General features: G+C 38.8%; 1 protein-coding gene across 5 annotated transcripts in view; it reads right to left on the bottom strand.

The window, feature by feature from the left end:
• Positions 1–16,423, bottom strand: part of PAK5 (p21 (RAC1) activated kinase 5) — a 317,484-nt gene that overhangs the window by 211,196 nt on the left and 89,865 nt on the right. The gene's annotated exons all lie outside the window — the stretch shown is intronic.

Here is a 16,423-nt window from a genome sequence, read left to right as displayed (position 1 = left end):
CCTTCGTGATTCCAGACACAACAGTCCCTTGAGGAGTTACACACTAATGTAATCTTTGCTTAGCTCCTTAAGAACTTTTAATGAGAAAGCAAGTATCCATTATAAGAAAAATTCCAATGAGGAAGATAACACTTAACATCGTGTCCTACAATGTTACAAGGAAATAAAATTTTAAAAAATCTGGTGTATGACAGTTCCCCTAGATGTTGCGAAATCTAGCTTTGCCTCTATTGTTCTTTTCACTGCTAAGCATCTAATAATGCCATGTTTTAAGGAAATGACTTTGTAGCGCATGTCCATTTGTAACAATCTCCTTCTTATCATATCTTATACATAAGTGTTTACTCATTTGCGTTTTGGGAAACAACTTTTACTTGCAGCGTAAAAAAATGATCAAGATTATCTTCAGAGAAGTGTAAAGCTGTATGTCTGATTGTCATTTCACACCTAATGGAAATCTGAGGTTGTTAGACTTCATGGAATTATCCAGGAGAGCTTGTGGAAACACACATTCCTGGGGCGCCTGGGTGGCTCAGTCGGTTGAGTAGCTGACTTCGGCTCAGGTCATGATCTCACAGTTTGTGAGTTCAAGCCCCACATTGGGCTTTCCTGCCTCTCTCTCTCTGCCCCTCCCCCACTCATGCTTGTGCATGCACACTCTCACTCTCTCTCTCTCAAAACAAGCATTAAATAATAATAATAATAAATAAATTTAAGAAAAACACATTCCTGAGCTCCACTCCCAAGGATTCTGAGCTAGCATCTCAAACAAGCCCCCAGGTGACGACGATGCCACCAGCACATGGACCTCCATTTGAGTACCTGTTCTGCACAAAGCTGCACCTTGAGTGTAGACCATACCCAGTGAACAATGTCCAGAAGGGAGGTACCTCCAGTCCCATGCAGGTGTCTTTTGTGAAGCCCACAAGGAGTGCTGTTACCACATTTACTCAAACACACCTGGGAATGACTCCCTGGAGGCAGGAAGACAATGTTGCCTGGTGACAGAATGTTGGATCCTGGAGAAGAGGATCTTATAAAACATCAAGAGACTATTTCAAGCTTTGTACCTAAGGTTACATTCAGGTCACAATGTATACCAACCATGTCATCCTCTTTTTTTTTTTTAATATGAAATTTATTGTCAAATTGGTTTCCATACAACACCCAGTGCTCATCCCAACAGGTGCCCTCCTCAATGCCCATCTCCGACCCCCCATCAACCCTCAGTTTGTTCTCAGTTTTTAAGAATCTCTTATGGCTTGGCTCCCTCCCTCTCTTTTTTTTCTTTCCCCTCCCCCACATTTATAGCAGCACTTTCAACAATAGCCAAATTATGGAAACAACCACGTCATTCTCTATTCAACATCCACCTATGAGCCATTTAGTCAATAAAACTTTTAGGTAAGTGCACAACTTCACATCGGGATAAACTGCTACTCTACTGAGAGGTATGCCCCTACCTCATTTTATCCAGGGCTTGTATTTAAGTACGTGTAATTAAATCAAACAGTGTGGATGCCCTTGCTGTGTGGCTTTATGAAAAGCTGTGGCAGCCAGAGCATTCCAGCCCTGTGAGGCCTATTTACCACAAATATTTTTTTTTAAAAAATGTGTTTCAAAAAGTAGAAACAAAAAAAGAAAGAAAAGAAAAGAAAAGAATAAGAAAAAAGAGAAGTGGGTGGCTCAGTCTGTTGAGTGTCTGACTTCAGCTCAGGTTATGATCTCGCCACTCACGAGTCTGGGCCCTGCACTGGGCTCTGTGCGGGCAGCTCGGAGCCTGGAGCCTGCTTCAGATTCTGTGTCTCCCTCTCTCTCTGTTCTTCCCCCACTTGTGCGCTTTCTCGTGCGCTCGCGCGCTCTCTCTCTCTCTCTCTCTCTCTCTCTCAAAATAAACATTAAAAAAAATTTTTTTTTAAAGAACAAAGAGAAGATTAAAAAGCTCATTCCAGACTTTTAGGGCAATGACAAAATAATGAAAACATCTTAAAACTTCATCATTTATTTCTCCATGCTATTCACAAGAAGTGCCAGTATTGAGGGTTTAATGATCACTTTGATCAACAATCCATCCTGGGAACAACCCAAAAAATGACTGTTGTTTTCAATTCTGAGCAAAACTATCCCACACAAATCTGCTGTTCTCACTTTTGGATTTGGACTCCTAAAAGACATGATGAGTATCAATGTTGCTTCCAGAAACCCATCAGCCTATTTCTCACAGAATGCTCCCAGAAGTTCCCAGCACAGAATTTCAAGTTTTTGATGGTTTAGAGAAAATGCATATTTATCTGAGTTCAGCTTCTTTTTGAAGTTCATCATCTGTATCAATTCAACCAACATTGATACTCTTTCCACAAAATAACAGGGCCTGTTGCAGAAGCACAGCTTATTCATTTGGCACCAGAGATTATGCTGAATTGCTTTCCTTACAACATAAGCATATCAAGTATCACCAGTGTTATTCAAGAGTTAGACAAAGATTTTCCCCCCAGTTTTGGGTAATACCATAGGCTGATCTAAACTGACAGAAATGATAAAGGGGGAAGTTATGTCTAGTTTTACTCTTCCTGAAGTCATTGTTTCTCATAGAAAATTAATCCTGTGCAGTCATGATGCTGTATCAATCCAAACACACATAAGATTTTCTCTGGATGGGATCTTTCCCTTGTTCCACGTGTCTTCGGGGTAGAGTGCTGATTGCTAAGAATCCTTCCTCTTAAAGCTCAATTCTCACCAGATAACTAGACAAATACAGATTAAACACAGTGGAGTTGATCCCAGTAAGACTTTGGCCAAAATATTACAGAATGGATTGAGTTGTAAAACTGTAGAATAAATGGAATCAACTGCATTTTCTCAATTTATTCTGAAAAATATCAAAACTGTAGAAAAGTTGCAAGAATAGAACATTTATGCATATGTAGCCTTCACCTACATTAGCCAAAGGCTAACATTTTGCCACATTTGCTTTTTCTGTCTCTATCTCCCTAGCTCTATGTATATCTGTATGCTGTGTACATAATTAAACATACTTACATATACTGATATATACATATACTTTCCAGGGAATTATTTGAAAGCTATTTGCATATATGACACTTTACTCATGAGTATTAAGAACATTTCTCCTAAGGCCAAAGTCATATTCCCATGTAACCACAATATATTGATCATATTTGGGAAATTTAACATTGATACACTATTACTATCTAATGTTTAGTCTATAATCTAAATCTCCACATTGTCCCAATAATGTCCTTTATAGCTTCACTTTTCCAGAATCCAATCCAGAACCACACACTGCATTTGATCACAAAGATTCTTGAGATGCCTTTAATCTATACCAACGTGTTGGCTTTTGTGTCATTGACATTTTAGAAGAGTATAACTGAATTTTTTTTCAAAAATCATTCTCAGTTTGGCTTGTCCAATATATTTCCTCATGATTACCTTAAGTTTTGGAATAAACACTGCATAGATGACATTACATCCTTTCTTAATGCATCTTATAGGGTACATGGTTTCAATATGTCCCATTATTGACAGTATTAAATTTGATCAGTTGGAAAGAGCAATGTCTGCCAAATATCTGCAGTTTAATGGTATCTTTCCCTGTTGTAGGCAATAAATCATCTGTGGATGATACTTTTTTTAATGTTTATTTTTTAAGGAGAGACAGGGTGTGAGCAGGGGAGGGGCAGAGAAAGAGGGAGACACAGAATCTGAAGCAGGTTCCGTGTTCTGAGCTGTCAGAACAGAGCCCAACATAGGGCTCGAACTCACGAGCTGTGAGATCATGACCTGAGCCAAAGTCAGACACTTAACTGATGGAGCCACCCAGGTGCCCCTGTGGATGATAGTTTTAAAACTATGTGAATATTTCTCTTGCCCAACAACCTTTAACCCAGTGGTTTTAGCATCCACTAATGACTTGCCTACATTAATTACTATGGTGTTTGCAAAGTATTATGCTTCAAGCATTATACATACAAGAGATAGAGTCCAACATAAAAGCCCATCACTCATATATCAAAAATATTCATTACAACTGATGCTATTATTGTTTAATAAAGAGTTTCTCTGCTTTTCTATTTGTTGAGAAAATGCATTACTAGAGGATAATTCTTTGAGTACAGCTGTCAGTTATTTTCTAAAATAATTCAGATAAAGGCAAGAATGGAAATAAACAGAAATGAATTAAAAGAAGACTTAAACAAAACCAAAAACACATGGCCCTGAGTGGATGGTCTCTATGTGGCAGAGACATTTACAGTGCGTCAAATATCCCAAGTGACCTCCCACATTTGCCAACTGCCTTTGCAGTGTGGAGGGACCAGGTAACCAGTTCTAGCCAATGACCTCTGAGTGGAAGTGACAAGTCATTTCTGAGCTAAAGCTCCTACACATCCATGCATAACCTTGACGTCTCTCCTTTGCTCCAATGGCCATGGAGCCTGAGTGTTTAAATGAAGAGTCCTAACACAGGACCCACCAAGGCTGCTGAATCAACGCATTGAGAACAGCAGCCCTGGAGGGTTGCTTCATCTATTGAGAACAGGGTGTGAGTGAAAAATGACTTGTGTATTGAGCTGCTGTAACTTGGGGATATAATCACAGCATAAATCTAGTATATTCTAACAGTCTCTAAAAACCAGTTTTCATCAATAGTCAGAATTTTACAAGAACAATCTTTGGAACAGAATGGTGTTCTATTAATTTATCCTTGATAACAACCTTCTCTACCCTTCCCCTGCCTTTTTTTTTTTTTTTCTGGCAGAGCCAAACTTCAACTTTAAATGGTAAAAATGAGAATTAGTGGTATGCTGGATCCAGCCTGTACTAGGTTAGGAGAGCTGCTTTGCAAGCCAGTTGATGTAACGTAGGTACCTAGAAATTGGCCACAGTGGAAGTATTTACACCAAGGAAACTGGCAAATACTACAGATCAGCCCCACTTCCCAAATCTTCACGCAGAGAGCTGGTTGTTCAATGTTTAATGGCCTATCACTGACTACTTTCTTTCCCAGGGACTGCTGCAAATAGGAGATAGGCATATGACTCAATATTGACCAATAAAGCTTGAGAGGAAATAGGATATAGAACATCAAGAAAGAATTCTCTACTAAAAATGGAACAGTTATACAGTATACCCAAAAGAAATGCAGGCATACGATCACTAAAAGATATGTGCTGGAATGTTCACTGCAGCACTACTCACAACAAAACTGCTTACTATTCAAATGCTCATCAACAGAATGGACAATAGAGCACTATCAAGCAATGAAAGCAATTTACAACCATACACAAAAAATGCCTGTGAACCTCACAAACATAATGAGTGAAAAAAGCCAACACAAGACAGTACTTAGTATGTGGTTCTATTTAGGTTAAACTTCAAAACAGGCAAATTAATCTGTGGTGTTAGAAATTTAAAATTACACAACTAGTTACACTTGGAGAAGGCAGTTATGGAAAAGGGGGCTCTGACAGACTTCTTGGGTGCTAATTATATTCTGTTTCTTGATCTGAGTGCTAGATACCAGATGCGTTTAGTTTGTGAAAATACATCAAGCTGTATACTTAGGATATGTACACTTCTCTGTGTGTATAATACACTTCAATAAAATATTGTTTTGAGAGAGAAAGGTGAGAAAGAGAAGCTACAAGAGAGAAAAGAGATGAGCAGACTTTATTTCTCCTTCTTATATTAAGATACAGCTGTGTGAGACCTGGATGCCTGGAACTATGACCGCCATCTTAACCAACACCTGTGGGTAGCAGAGCTGGATCTCTGATGACAAGGTTGAATCACTGCACCAATCTTAGAAGTCCCTCTGGCTCTTTTGTTTTGGAAATAATAAATATCATTTTTGTTTGGCCTCGGGTAGTTGTGTCATCAAAATTACTCAGTCCGATTTTGGATGAAGGCAGCCTTGGTATTCGATAAGGAAAAAAAATTGAATATCAAGATTGCAAAGCAGAATGATTAACCTATTTAAGTGAATAATTTTCAACACTGCATCAAATAAACAACAAGGCTGTATTAGTCTATTAGGGATGCTATATATACCACAGACTGGGTGGTATACAAACAAGTTTATTGCTCACAGATCTGACAGATGGGAAGCCTAAGATCAAGTCACCAGCATGGTCATGTTTTGGTGAGGGTCCTGTTCCTGGTTCACCTTCTCGCTGTACCGTCATATGGTGGGAGGGACTAGAGCTCTCTCTGAAGCCCCTTTTATAAAGGCACTAATCTCATTCGTGAGGGTGCCACCCTCATGATTTAAGCACCTCACAAAAGCCTGTCTCCTAATACCCTCACTGTTGGGAATCATGACTTCAACATATGACATTTGGGGGGACACAAACATTCAGATCATAGCAAAGGTTTTCCTAATCATTCTCTTTATTAAATTGGGTCCCCTAAGTTATTGGTCTACTCAAATGTCACCCCCTCAATGGAATTTGTAAATCTCTATTTATTCTGTAATAACAGAACTTCTACACCCAAGGCCCCTTCCCACTGCCCTTTTATTTTCTTCAGCACACCTATGTCTCCAAAATTTTGTCTATATGTTTCTCTTCTGGAACATAAGCTCCACATAAAAATAAACCTAAGAATAGGGGCACCTGTGTGGCTCAGTTGGTTAAGCTTCCAACTCTTAATTTTGGCTCAGGTCATGATCTCCCAGTTCAGGAGTTCAAGCCCTGCATTGGGACTCTGGGCTGACACCATGGAGCCTGCTTAGGATTATGTCTCCCTCTCTCACTGCCCCTCCCCTGCTTGCTTTCTCTCTCTCGCTTTGTCAAAATAAAATTTAAAAAAAAAAAAAAACTTTAAAAACCCTAAAAATAGAGAGACCTTTTCTATCATGTTTGACATGCCCTCTCTGGTATCTGAAACTGGGCCTGGCAGAATGTGGACAATCAGTAAGTGCTTAAAAAAAAAAAAAAAAAAGACTAAAGAAGAAACACATTTCCAGGCAATATTTACACTTTCCACCGGGTACCTATTGCCTAGTTTTAGATGTCTCAGTTGGGTAGTCCTTCAGTCCCTCTGCTCCTTCCCCTTATTTCTTCCTGCTACACATGGATACCAAGCAGGTCTTGTGGCACTGGGGGTCTGGCCTGTCTTACTTATACTTGGGATTCCAGGGGACAGCCTGTCACCTAGTTTTGTTCTAATCATTGTCCGTGGATTTCCAGCTTTGCTATCTAATTGCCCCATGTTTGTAAGAGGATTGTAAAAGATAATACTATGCCTTCCAGACTGACACCTTCCCTGAATTCCCTCTAACTGCAATGTTTAAACATTTTCAAAATAAGCCAATGACCACAGAGCTATAACTTACTAGGCCTGAACGTCTAACTAATCAGACGCACAGCACAGCAAATGTGGCATAATTACCATTTGTTAGATGAATGCAAAGATAGGCAGACAGGGTGTGACTTGAACCATGGCATCACTATAGGGACACTGAAGCAGACCCATTTCCAAGTGTGTGGATGTAAGATTTCCAATCTTACCTGCAAAGTTTGCCCATGGAATAAAGCATGCCATCAAAATACAAGGCAGAGAGTATACTAATTCCTCTGTATCCCAGCCAGTCTGCATCAATATACGGTGTCCCTGTGACATGCTCTACCCCTCAGCTATCAGACTAAAAATACTTCTTTGCTACAACTGCTACAGGGTGAAGACTTTGACATAATTTATCAGATTGGGCTATAGCTCTTCCCCTTTTCCTAACTTTCAATGACGCTCTGAACTCTTCACCTCAAAATTGAATCTGACAATTGCAAACCAAAGAGGTTTAAGAGAACAAATGGTCTCCAAGCTTTCCTTCAAGCCCAGTTAGACAGACTTAATGTGCCTTTAGCTCAGCTGCGGGCTAGAGAGAGCACATTGAAGGTACGGGGTAAACTGAAATGCTTCAACAAAGGTGATGGAATTGAATGGTTTCACTTTTCTCTAAATATATGCCTACTCTTCGTCTTCTTTTCATCTGTTTGAAACCACAAACCAGCCATTCCCCCATGTGAGTTGGCCTCTGGTATTAAGATGCATTATTTCTAGAGGGATAAGCTCTTTAAAAACTGAAACTGGTCCAAAGTCATCAGCAGTAGCTGGTGGTATACAGAACTAGGAGACCATGCAATGATGTGACTGCAGAACTGTGTGAATGGTTCTACTGAGGAATTTTGTTCTAAAGGGGAATAGAAAAACGGGGATGATAGCTGGAAATTCTAGAGAATGTTTTAAAAGGAAAAAAATAAGCATAAATGTGGGTGATGCAGAAAGGTAAAACCGATGGTTCAGGAGAGAGGAAGAGTTGAGAGTGCAAGCAAGAAAGGATGGCACTCTGCTTCCTAAGTGGAAGGTTTGACCCTATGGCCCTGGCAGGAGAACTAAACAGTTCATTCAGAGAAAAGGTAACAAGGCAGAGACCATAGATGCAGAATCAAAATTGGTAGTGTGATGGTGGTGGCAAGGGGGCATTCTACTCTGATGGTTTCTCTTTTCTTCATGAAACAAGAAGAATATCAGGTACAAGTAGAAATGAGACAGAAGAGAAGGTATGGAACAGGTACCTAAGACAAGAGACCAAATGGATTCAGGAAGTATCATCAGATGCCCAGCAGCTCAAAGGGCTCCTGGGTGGTTTGTGGTCATGAATGGAAAGTGAAACCAGCCAACACAGTGGTAGGGTTTTCTCCAGCTGTGTTTAGCTGGGCAAGTGCAGGCAGCAAGTGAGTCAAGAGTTGAATGTAATCAGGGCTAGAATGTGGCCAAGTGCAGAGAAAAGGAGAAAGGGGAAATGTATACCACGTGTAGGCAAGAAAGGAGCTATAATAATGGAGGTGAGACTAGAATCTGAGCTGGAACAGGGGGAAAGGACATGAAGGGGGTGAGGAATGGTGTAAAGGTGGTAGGATCAATGGATGCCAAGTCACCAGAGTCTCCTATTGCTTAAGGCTGTCATGGGAACAGACAGCTCAGACTAGAGCAGTCTTGAGGGCAAGAAAAAAGTGTCCAATAAGGGAGACATTAGAAAAGGAGAGGGGAGAACTCCTAGGAGTAAACAGATACCTGGAAAGACCATTTTCCTAAGACTGTAGATATATAATATGAAAAAGATTCCTGAAGCAGGATTTCTTGTGGCAGCCACAGCAGTGACCCACATCCTGGAGCTTTCCTGCCTCTCTTAAGATTCATAAAACCAAAGACTACTATTGTTGGAAAGCTCCTTAGAATTTTTCTAGCCAAACCCGTTTTACATGTGAGTAAGATCCAAACAGGTGGGAGGGAGACAAGAAGCCACAGCCACATAAAAGCCTCATCATAGTAACACAGACATCTTGACTCAGTTTTTATTTTTTATTGTTTTTCATGGTTATTTTTGAGAGAGAGAGATAGAGACAGACAGAGAGAGTGTGCACGTATGAACAGGAGGGGGAAGAGAGAGTGGGAGAGAGAGAATCCTAAGCAGGCCCTGTACTGTCAGTACAGAACCCAATGCAGGGCTCAAACTCACGAACCATGAGATCATAACCTGAGTAGAAATCAGGAGTCAGATGTTTAACTGACTGAGCCAGCCAGGCGCCCCTTAACTCAGTTTTTACATTGAAAATTACTGCCTTTATGTCAGCAGACCCATATAAAACTTATTTTATAGGTCAAAAGTGGTCAGATATTGCTACTTTCATAGCATTCAAACTAACATAGTTCAGAGCTCTTTCCACTATGGCAGTGTCAAGCATGAGCAGACAACAATGATTTTTTTTTAAATAAATGATTGCGTTTCTAACTAACTCTCCAAATTTTGTGAAGAAAATATTAGCAGGAAGCTAGGTGGAGGTAACACTAAAGAATCTCCCCAAAACTGAAATTAAATGTAACCTTGGTGCAGAGAGGACAAAGAATCCAAAAGTCACGGAGAAGAGAAACCATCTGGGGCTGTGACTAAGAGATTACTGGTGACTCTAAGAACTAATTTAAGGTGACCTGGGGAAGGTATAATTGGATTATGATTATAACCCTCACGCTTGTGTCTGAGCAATTGCACGGTTAGGAGGAGGAGAGTGGTCAGCCACGTGTCTACAGTAAAAGGACAAAAACAGAATCAGATTCAAGACTGAGTGTTTTACAGGAGTGCCCAAGGCTGTCCCCATGAAGGAAAAGCCCTGCTCAGGGATGGATGCCATTGGTCTACAGAGCTTAAGGACACCAGCCAAGAAGCTCACGTCACCAGCTCTGAAAGCCCCAATCTCTTTGTGAAGATAACCTGACTTCGCACCAGGATATAACCACAAAGAGAGGCTGTCATTGTCAGAACACACATTTGGAATTCCTGGTGGTCAGGAGTCTCGTTGAATATTAATAAAGCAGCACTATTATTTTTCATACATTAGTCTTTGTACTAAATGTGGTTAACATGCATTGGTGTTTGAGAAGTAAGAAAGCAGATGCTGTCAGTGCCCATGCATATCCCCTGGGCCCACACTGGGGGCACCAGCAGAGACTTTCCTCACTTAGCAAGTTACTCCTGCTTCCCTTGGCTAGAGGTTCAAGGAGGTGGTGCTCAGCCTGTGTGTACGGCCAGTTGGAAGTGCCAGGGAGTTGACTCCAAGAGCAATCTTCAAACAAGCAACTGTTGATAAATATCCCAACTTCCTCACCCCTCAGTGGAGAAAACTCCAGTACACCTTACACAGTCTCCTCAAAGGTCTGCAGGGAAAACTCAAACTAAGATACAGAAGTCAACATGCTGAGAAATTAGATTCATTACCCTTCGAAATTAAAAGGGGCTATGATGAATTCAACAAGGTATGGAAGGCCACTCATGAGGATCTGTCTAGACGATGAGCTGGCTTTACCCCAAGAACTACAACATGCAACAGTAGAAAGAGACATGGCTTGTCCTTTTTTTCTCTTTCAATTCTACATGATAAGCATTTGACAGTGAGTGCATGTTATGCTAGTAAATTATATGTTACTTCCCCCCCCACCTTTGTTGGCTGTAGGTCACACTTCTCTTAACTGGTCTTATAAGTGAAAAAGAAAACCCCAAACCCTGAAGATTACATGTTGAGTTAATATGGCTATTCTGTGAAATGGAACAGAGAACAAAAAGAAAGAAAATAAAAGCATATGGCAAGCAAAGGCAGAAGGTGGGAAAGAGCCAAGTTAGTAGGCACCAGAAGTGACAATAGAGACATTAATATTCTAACAGCCATCATGATAATAACAGATAGCAGAGGTGGGACCCTGAGGTACCTTTGGTTAAGTGCTTTTAATACTTTATTCTCACAATAATTTTTATCATTTTATTCTCACATGACCACAACTAGGTGGTTATTGTCGGTGTCCCATTTTGCAGGTGATGAAAACACCTTGGCTTGAGGTGTCCCATTTTGCAGGAGATTAAAACATCCTGTGTTTTCACAAGGTGTTTCACTTCCTGCTGGGAAGTGCCAGCAGGCTAGAGACGTGCCCTGGAGGAGACCATCACCATCATCTGGTGGGAACCCTTCTGACTAGAAGAGTTTGGGAGAAAAAGGAAACAAAGACCAAAATCTCTTATGAAACTAAAGCAAAAGTTGTGACTGGAGAAAACTGGAGTATGCATATAACCTAACTAGGAGAGATTATGTATACCTAAAAGTGAAATGGCAGTCAACCTCAAATGTTAGAAGGGTTCAGCAACTGGACAGCTCCTACCCAGCTGGTGGGAGTATAAAACGGTAAAACCACTTTCAATAATGCCTTGGCTGTTTCTTAACAATTTCAACACTAACCTTATTACCCATTCCTCTGTATTTACCCAAAAGAAAAGATGTGCAAAATAGTTCATTGAGGCTTTATTCATAACAGCCAAAAAACAAAAACAACGAAACTGTTCAACAGATGAGTGGATCAACAAATTGTGGTATACCCATATGCTGGGATACTTTTTTCAAAGAAAAAAGGAAGGAACTACGGATAATATACAACAATGGACCTCAAAGGTATAGTTATAGGTGTGACAGTACATGCTTTCTAGAATAGGCTATTAATGTAATGATGACAGAAATCAGACCAAGGGTTACCTTGGGGGTTGTGGTAAATGACTGGGAAGGGGCATAAAGAATATTTTAAGGTGACAGCAATGTTCTATCCTTATTGGAGTGTGGATTGTACGTATCTATACATTTGTGAAAACTCATATAACCATAAAATGTACACCTGTGCCTTTCATTAATATAAATTACACCTAGGATTCTTTCAAGAAAAAAAAAAAAAAGAACAGCATCAGTATACTCACTCACATGTTATCAGTTTCAGGACAGCTTGGGTGAAGTCTGTTACAGTTTGGGATTCAATCAAAGTTGTTGAACAGCTCCTTTCCATGCACAGAGTCCCATGGCCTCATATGCCCTTCACTAAACAATTTTCCAAATTCACCCTGCTGTCAGTTCACATAGGAATAAATGGTGTAACTATAGAATCCTTTCATTTTCCTTTAGGTGCAAGTATTATCACATTCATTTCTTTTAGACAGAATATCGACTCTAAACTGCAGGTAGTCTTCCTACACTGAAAAATTGGCTGTCCATCTGACACATTTGTTAATTGTTCCCCCATATACATATTAGAATCCTCTTGGGGGGTACCTAATAGCTAGGGATTATACATTCATGCTAAATCTCCCCCAATGGAATGTAAATCAATTTTTCTTCAAATACTGATCATTTAAGTAATTTATCATGAGAAGAGTTGCATTTAAAATTCTGACATCATATAGTGGAGAAATGGTTATTGTTAAGAGTGTTGGGGAAAATGGCAAGACAGTGGAAAATCAGGTAAACTAAAATTTGAATGCTTACTTTGTACTGAATTCTCAAGAAAGTGCTTTGTATATGCAATCTCAGTTCATCCTCATAGTATTCCTGTGAAAATAGGTGTTAACAGAACACAGGTGACATGACAAAACTTAGGCTCATAGAAATTAATATGCTCAAAGTTCAGGGCAGAAAGGAGAAGGCAGAATTTCATCCCTGGTCTGAACAACTCCATACCTCCATTTTTGCTGTCTAGTAGTATATCCATCCATTTACTCATTCAACCAATGTGTGTCAACATGCCTCCTTCGTTTGCTCAGGGAGAAGGCAGATGTCCATGAGGAGAACACTTGGGCAGCCCTATAGACAGGCCTATGTGGTGAGGAACGAATGGAGATTTCCTGACAACAGCCATAGAAGAAAGCTGAAAAGCTGACCCCCAAACCCATCAGTAGCTTCAGAAGAGACTGCAGCCCTAATCAATAATACTCTGACTATAATCTCATGAAGGAACATGAATGAGAGACCCAGTGAAGTTGCTCCTGAATTCATGATCCATAGAAACCATAAGAGGAGAAACACTTGTTGTTTGGGGGACAGTTTGTCATACAGCAATTAAATAGACAAAAAAGATACATTCATTATAAGCCCCTAGTATAAGATGTGCCAGGAAGAAAACAAAAGGTTGAAAGAAGTAGAAAGGGGCTAGTGCTACTTTAGGTATGGTGAACATGGGAGAGATCTCTGTGGGTTTAATATTTCACCTGAGACATAAAGGAAGAGTAAAAGAAAGTGTTCATTGGATTTGACAACACGAAGGTATCTGGTTTCCTTGACAAGATCAGTTATTGTAATTGGAAACGAATTACTTGAGTAAAATCAAGAGTAAATGGATAGAAATAAGTAGAACTGTATGTATATGTCTTCCTAAATCTCAGGGAGAAAGGGCAAAAGAAATGGCAGAAAGCTAGGATGGAAGATGAGGGCCATTGCCAGCGGTGGGTCTTGTTGCTTTTTTGAGATAAGTACTATCAATTTATACATATAGTGTGATGAGAAAAACCTAGTGTAAAAGGAAAAATGACCAAGCTGAGGATGTGCAATCTGGAGCAAAAACTGTGGGGTCAACAAGCAAGGGTATTTCCTGCATTATAACAAGGGCTGGGAAGGCTGAGCATGAGGACAGGTCTGTGTGAAGCTCTGTGAGTATGAAGATGAAGGAATTTCTGGAGAGTGCTTTTATTAATTGGGCAAAATCCCTTTAAAATTGCGTGTGTTTTTTAAAAATATTTTTTATGTTTATTTACTTTTGAGACAGAGAGGGACAAAGTGCAAGAGGGGTAGGGGCAGAGAGAATGGGAGACACAGAATCCGTAGCAGGTTCCAGGCTCTGAGCCATCAGCACAGAGCCTGATGCAGGGCTCAATCTCAAACTGCGTGATAATGACATGAGCCAAAATCAGACATTTAACTGACTGAGCCACCCAGGTGCCCCTAAAAATGCGTATTTATTTTTAAGTCTGTAACTTTTAACTAAAATATTAATCCAAAGAACTGTAAGTAGGTTAATATTTAATTTATTGATATGGGGTTTTTTGTCTTAACATCTCTTAAGCCTCAGGAGTATTACAAACTTACCATGATTACAAACAAGTTCTCAAATGTTATTTTTAATACTTTTATTTCTTTTATTACACCTGGTTCTTTAACTGACTTTTGCTATACATAATGAAGCATGGATGATCTTTCTACATGGTCCCATTTATTTGATTTTTCACCCTCTCTAAACTAAATGGAAATGCTACCTAAATTCTCATATAAACAGGAGTCCATTTCTCAACTACCAATTCTTTCCACCAATATATTTGTCTATTCCTGGATCTAGATCACATTATTTTCCTATTGTGAAATACAAAATAACACAGGAAAGGGCAATCAATTTATATGTACAGTGTAATGAACAGCATAAAGTGAACTTTCAGGTAACCATTCACACACACACGTATATAAATCTACATGTGTGTGTATATATATATACACATATACATATATACACACATACACACACATACATACACACATATTTTATATAATATACATATCTCTAAGCAATACAATTAAGTTTGTTCATAATTCACTTTTTAAATTATTATAGTAAATTTTGGTATCTGGCTAGGTAAACTTTCTTTACTGTTCTTTTTTTCACATTTTTCATTTGTTTTGTTTTGGGAGCATTTTCTTTCCCAGATACATTCTGGAATTAGATTTTATACTTCACAGAATTACATTAGCATTTTGGTTCGTATTGCATTAAATTAATAGATTGTAATTCTTCCTTCCTTTAGAATTCTACCAATTCTAAAACTTGGCATTGGTGGGGGAAGGGATGCAAAGTCCCTCCCTTACATATTTTCCCACCTTTGTATATTGAAATATATATATGCCCACCTTTATGTATTTTTTAAAATTATATTTACATAAACTTTAATATTTCAGGGGAAATTTATTACAGTCCCTTAAAGTCACTTTAGTATTACAACTAAACATTTAAGTAGCATTGTTAGTAAGTTATTTGCTAAAGACCTTTATTTTCAGTTAGCAGCAAAGGGCAAATGTATCAATGCATCTTAACTAAAACTATGCTCTTTACTAATAGCTCAAATAACAAAGAAACTGAATTCTGAATAAAATAATACATATATGAATTTGTATTTGACATCTATTTCCAATATGTATGTTCTATGATAAAATTCACATTTTAACATACTAAACTAGACTTCCAATTCTTAAGAGCACCATCTCTAAAACAATCTCTCATGGAGCTAGCTACTGTTATCATGAGGCACATTTTCTGCACAGTCTGGAGATGAGGCCAAAGGACCAAAAATGAATTTTCTAGACTTGTGGGGGAAAAGGCAGCTCCTAGTGAGTTGCAATTAGTATGGGACAAAATCAGATGAAAGAGTCACATTAATAACCCTTCTAGAACTCTCTTTACCTCTTGTTCACTTTCCCGAAACACTAAATTACATCAGGAAAATTATAGATAAAAAGAGAAAGAAATAGGATATAAAAGGGTGAAATTTACAAAGTTAAGCCAATATTTACCAAAAATAAAAAAATCACTTCATGCTTCTTCAGCTTTGATATTCAAAGCAATGTTTATTTATTCTGCTACTAACTCTATTTCCAGTTTGAATAGAAAATAATATTCTCACAACCAAAAGCAAATATTATCTAGGTCCTAGAGGATGCTGAGACATTTATACTATATACATCATTACTCAAATACAATTCATCCTATCCATCAATATATCTACATTTTAGTAGAACCATATTTTATTAGTGCTAATCTATATTTTAAATATTAGAAAGATTAATATCTGTATTTAGGTTAAAATATACATCTAAGCTACACATCTTAGTTATCTTCTTCCCACACCCCTTATATCATCTAGTTCACACATAACCCCTTGGAGACTGTTAGCTTAAACCATACAAGCATTGGATAGTAGCTTCCTCTGAACAAGCCTTTTTATATGCCATAACCATTTTAATGTTAAGATAGAGATTTAACTTTCTTGGTGTTCCATCCA

This window comes from Neofelis nebulosa, chromosome 9 (genome assembly GCF_028018385.1).
Source record: "Neofelis nebulosa isolate mNeoNeb1 chromosome 9, mNeoNeb1.pri, whole genome shotgun sequence".
Taxonomy (NCBI): Eukaryota; Metazoa; Chordata; class Mammalia; order Carnivora; family Felidae; genus Neofelis; species Neofelis nebulosa.
The sequence above is the reverse complement of the archived record's forward strand: the minus strand, read 5'-3'. Positions and strand labels throughout refer to the sequence as shown.